Source organism: Vollenhovia emeryi, unplaced genomic scaffold, assembly GCF_000949405.1.
Source record: "Vollenhovia emeryi isolate VEMERY1.0 unplaced genomic scaffold, V.emery_V1.0 DF939122.1, whole genome shotgun sequence".
NCBI lineage: Eukaryota > Metazoa > Arthropoda > Insecta > Hymenoptera > Formicidae > Vollenhovia > Vollenhovia emeryi.
The window spans coordinates 3,461,767-3,467,460 of NW_011967244.1; the positions used below are offsets into that span (position 1 = coordinate 3,461,767).

Sequence of the window (5,694 nt, forward strand, 5' to 3'; positions counted from 1 at the left end):
ATTAACGATGCAACAAATGGCATTATGAAGCCACAAAATAGAACATATAAAATAAAACGAGACAATATAAATAAGATCGAGTATGGTAAAATAAAAGATAATCAAAAATTTTTAATTGGAAAACAATTTGCTTCTTTAACAATAATCTATTAACAAATATTTGTACAAGATTTGTACCTGGCAGTCTGCATTTGTCAGACAACGATCGAAAGTAAAATTCTACAGAAAACAAAACGGAACACTTGCCGAAATATGCGGATCATTCGTTATACAACATCGTTTGCGCACATGCCGATACATATTAGAGGCCTCGATAAGATAATCGAATGGTAATCACAAAACGGAGTGCGGCAGACGATGACATTCGTAGCGTGGATGCCCCATCGTGAAAGGAACGCCCGCGATCGTTTGGACAAACTCTTTGCGCAATAATTAAGTGATTACGATGCCGGAGCGAACGACAGTATATTCCTGCGGAAGCTTCGGAGGAAGCCAAACGTAACGAGGATTAATGCCTGCAACAGAGAACTTATTATTGGTAGCGTATCATAGTTTGTCTCTGTTAATCAAGATACACATTAATTTAAATAGCGTAAGAAAGGATCGAGAAGAGGGTACGAGTTATACTGGTAACTTTGAGGAACTGATCTTCTCTCGAGAAAGAACTCGCCGGAAACACCACAGGACGACTTAGGCGGAACGTTCGAAATTTATTCAGTTACATCGAATTCGGTACATTATCAAGTTCAACAATATATTATCAGATATACTGTAAAAATAAATATATAAATATACAATGCACTTTACAAATAAATAATTTCTCGAATATCCTGCGTCGAGAGAGAGAGAGAGAGAGAGAGAGAGAGAGAGAGCGAGAGGAATCGTCAAATGTACATGACCTTTAAATTCAGTCTACATCAACAGTCGTCAAAAAAAATTCGCTGAACGAAGGACAAATAAGTAACAGTAAGTGCTGACACAATGATGCGTATATGACATAAACGACTATGTAAAAATAAATAAAGTAATGGTGTAAAACTACGAATCAATGAACGGCCATTCAGTGGACTGATATCACAACTGCTTTGAGAGCTAAATCTTGTAAATTCGTTTTGTCAACGACTTCGACAGGAAGACTTGCAAAGTATCGTTTCATCTCGGCTGGTCCTGCTTGACGCTCACGTCGAGAACGTAGACGCTCTCGTTGGGGTGTATTCTGCGTATATGCGACCTCACGTTCGACGAGTGTTTCGTGCGGTACGAACAATACGGACAGTTGAATCTCGGCAACTGGCCGCACTGGAACTTGAGGTGATTATACAAATTGTTCTTGCGCGTGAACGCGTTGCCGCACTTGTGGCAGGGGTAATTCCTGCTTTGTTGCGCCCCATCGGGATTGTAGACGCATTGATTGGAATGAGAGTGAAAGCGTTGCACGACGGCCGGTGGGATCTCTGGGAACAGAAAATTTCACAACGTAACTCGGGGCAGAAGCTGGGAATTAGGCAACTGTGCAAACTCGCAGCATCCCGCATCGAAAAAAGAAAATAATGCGCAGCATTAAAGTGTGTTCAGTGCGGATGCACGACATTTCCATCTCTTCTTAAATCACCCTTAGGCTATATCTCGAATCATATCTTAATTAACATTTCTCAATTAGAACTAAGTACGAAGATCTGTTACGCTGTTAACGTTGCAAACATTGATAAAATAAACAAGAAAAGTATAGGTTTTAGCGATTGATTTATTAATTCTTTTCGATAAATTCTAATATAAGATCGACTACTGACTATATCACACGTAAAAGGATATAGTAAAGTTCTGTATGAAAGCGTTATTTATTAGTGTATTACAGTATTTTAGTCAAACTTACACACACACAAAAACATGGAAAATAAGATATTCAAAATGCCATGTTAGTTTGAACATTAAAAGAATTCAGTTTCCTCATTATTACGTAATAACGTTTCATTTTTCAAGTAAATTTTTTGTGCATATGTCTCGCGATACATCGCATTCGCCAATGACTTATATTTAGCTCAATTAACTTTAGTTCAGATTTTCATCAATTTTATCTGACAAAAGGTACAAACATATAAAAATAAAATAAAACAAAACTAACAAATTGTCCAGCCACACAATTATAACATCAGATATTAAGTTCGCATAATTATCTTTATTATTAGCACAAAATTTTTAGTGAAATAATAAATTTCTTATTATGCGCAAACGCATCAAGTTTCTCCGATACAAAACTTGCGTCTTCATATAAGAAAAATTATAAACTAAAATACATATGTAAGATATACACAGTGTAGCATAATAATAAATAATACTGAAGAATACAATGAAGAATACAAAAGGAGACGATATAAAATAATGCAGTCGATTACAAACATTCTGTGCAGGTGTAACGTCGAAAAATCATGTAAAATTATCTACAAGTTTGTTGTAGTATATATATATATATATCTTTACATTTCTATTAATATAAAATTCTAGGCGCTGCATTTTAAATGCGCATAAAATGCACGACAGTCGAAGAAACAAACTTGACGTAGTGTAAGGAAGGGAAACCGGATTTTTCGGAAATTATGCGCTTAAGAAACATGTAACACTTTCTTCTATAAGTGCAACGTCAGACGTCGCCGCATAGACGACTCGAGAAAACATAACAAATACGTCGGTGATAAGTGAAGTTTGGGCCAGGGGGGGGATTCAAAAGAACTGGGGGATATCAGTCTTGCATATGTCCACTACGTAGACCCTACTGCCAGGATGTATACGGCGTACGTGGGCGCGCACATTCGACGGATGTTTCGTCCTATAGGCGCAGTAGGGACAATTGTACCTCGGCGGCTGACCGCACTCGATCCTCCAGTGATACTGAAGATTGTGCTTCATGCTGAACACGCTGTTGCAATTGCCGCAGGGAAACGATCGCGCGTTTTGATCGCGCGACGAGGTGATGACGTCCCTGTTCGCGACTGACCGATTACAGTCTTTCCGCCACGTGCGCGCCGGCACCAACTCGAAGGCTGCAAAAAAAGGCACAGAACGTCTTCGTCATCCACAGAGCTCGCGTGACGAACATCGCTAAATCTCTATTCTGATCCTATATCCGTTTCAGTTGCCGAGAGAAAAAGAAAGAAAGAATGACAGTGAGAGAGGGAGGGATGTGAGAACAGTTCTTGCCCGTGAGCGGTCGACAAAACAAACATTAACTCTTGTTAGATCACGATTCGTGCGATCGTAGTAGCCAACGACACCCGTTTCTCGCCACACTAATGACACAGGTGCAGGTGTGTGGGTCTTCCGCGGGAGGAAGGATTTGTCACGAGGGAGGCAAAGTATTCTTAGGACTACCGTTGCTCGATAGAGGACGTCTTTTACTCTGGAGGAGTTCCACGCTGACGGAGTCACGTTGGATTCACGCGACCGGCGTCGACTCGCCGCATTGCTGCCAGCTGAGGATGTCCACGACGTAGACCTCGCGATCCGGGTGCTTCCTGCGCACGTGGGCCCGCACGTTCGACGTGTGCTTCGTACGGAACGGACAGTACGGGCAGTTGAATCGCGGCGACTGACCGCACGCGAACTTGAGATGATGCTGGAGGTTGTAGCGCCAATTGAAGGACCCGCCGCATCTCGGGCAGTAATAAACCTGCCTACAGGCCTGCCGTGGATGCTGGGCCTTATGGGCCGATCGATTTGGGCCGCATCTGCGTCGGCCAGTCTTCGAAGAGTACTTGTCTTCTGAAAAATGCAGACGTCCTATTGATTAGCCCGCGTTAGTCAGTTAGCACTTAGAACGCGAATAGACGACGAGTCATTACGGAAGGGACAATTCATCGCGGACGAGGACATGGGGACTTACTAGGTGGAGCGATGCGAGAATGTCGATCGGTTAGCAATGTTTAAGGGTAACAACTGAAAATGTTGTCTAAGAGACCAATTGAAATCCATACTTAATTTAATTGCGAAGTAAAGTCAGTACAAACGACTTATTTTACGAAAGCATAGTCGCCTAGATTTATTGTAGCACAATAATAAATAAGAAAAAGTACTAAAAGATGATACAAAATAACGCAGTAGATTATAAACGATTTATATAAACGTTGAGAAACAAGAGTATCGAATTATCTACACACTTTTCTGTATACAAATATAAAAAAATATAAATATATATGTTACATATATTTATAAATATATGATATATGAATAAATATATAAATGCGCTTCTATATAACAACTATAACCGATTGGCACAAGAATATTGCTTCTTTTTATCATTAAAGAAGATAAAACGTGGAACTCTCCTCGCAATTTCGCTACGTGGAAGACAACGAAGAACAAATTTCGTTATGTCGACTATTTATAGTGTGCAGATGAATATATGTTGAAACACATAGGTATTCATAGTCAGATCTTACATTTAAGATCGTCTTAACTTTATCTCAAGATGGTGTATGGAATATTTCATTGGCTACCAAAGTATCTAAAGATGATCTTAAGGCAATTTTAAATGTAAGTTCCGACTATGAATACCGTCCATATAAAATAGAACGACGCGATTGCATATCGCAAAAATAGATGCATACATTCGACTAGCTTTGTCACTTCATTTTGCGTGAATTCATTGCTTACAATTGCGAGAACGGAATTGCTTTTCTTATAAAAAAAATCTACATAGTGTTCTCGATTCTCCATACCTTGTCTTTATATTAATTTCATGTCGAATTCATTAATACGTCTTTGATAAGATTCTCGTAAATAGCAACAGAATCTCAAGCAATATTTTAATTTATAGTTTCTGCCTTAAGAAATTTAAATTTAAATACATATATATTCCAATATATTCCAATTCAAATACCAGAAATTAAATTTCTGCAATGGGGGAATTCTTTAATTTTTATAGCAAGTCGAATTTAAATTTGTCAAAAAAAGAAAATCTTACGTAATTAGAAATTATTTAGTTTTATGATCAATTACTGCTTCACTTCATTATTCATAGGATAATGAAGTACCACATACACTGATCAAAAAAATTAACGCAACAAGAAATTTACATCAAAATTTGGCGATTTTCAAATAAGCGTAACTTCGCGAAAACTGGTCGAATTGAAAAGTTTTTTTTTTCATTTTATAGGGCAAAGCCTCTGCTTTAAGAAGCTCTTATTGGAATTTGCATTCACTCTTCCCATTTCCCGGAACTTGCTCAAAATCATGACCATGTTTTTACTTTAAAAAATTGCACACTTTGACGCACTGTGCGGAGTGTAGTAATTTTTCTTCGCCAGTTCTGCTTACAGTATCAAAAAGTGTATACTTTTCTCTTCAATTTAAAAAAAAAAAGAAGTTCCTACGATTTTTTTTCGCCAAATCACAGCTCATTGAAATAACCCTTGTGTTTTCGACATTACCGACGATATCTCCGTTAAAAATCATCGTAGCAAGATCGTTTTTTTTTTAAATTAAAGCTTGCACTCTCAGCTTCAAAACTAGTCACCAGATTTTTCCTCGAATGCATCTGCGCTGCTGTAGCGTTTAAAATGTAAGGACATGTTTTTACCTAAAAACTAACCAAATTTGGCCAGGTGCCCGGGCGTAGGAAATTTTTCCTCGCTAATTCTGCTCGCAGTATCAAAAAGTGTGTACTTTTCCCTTCAATTTAAAAAAAAAAGAAGTTACTGC

The 5,694-nt window shown here is 38.4% G+C and overlaps 1 pseudogene; it reads right to left on the reverse strand.

The window, feature by feature from the left end:
- Positions 1 to 812: 812 nt before the first annotated feature.
- Positions 813 to 5,694, reverse strand: part of LOC105570122 — a 7,837-nt pseudogene continuing 2,955 nt past the window's right edge.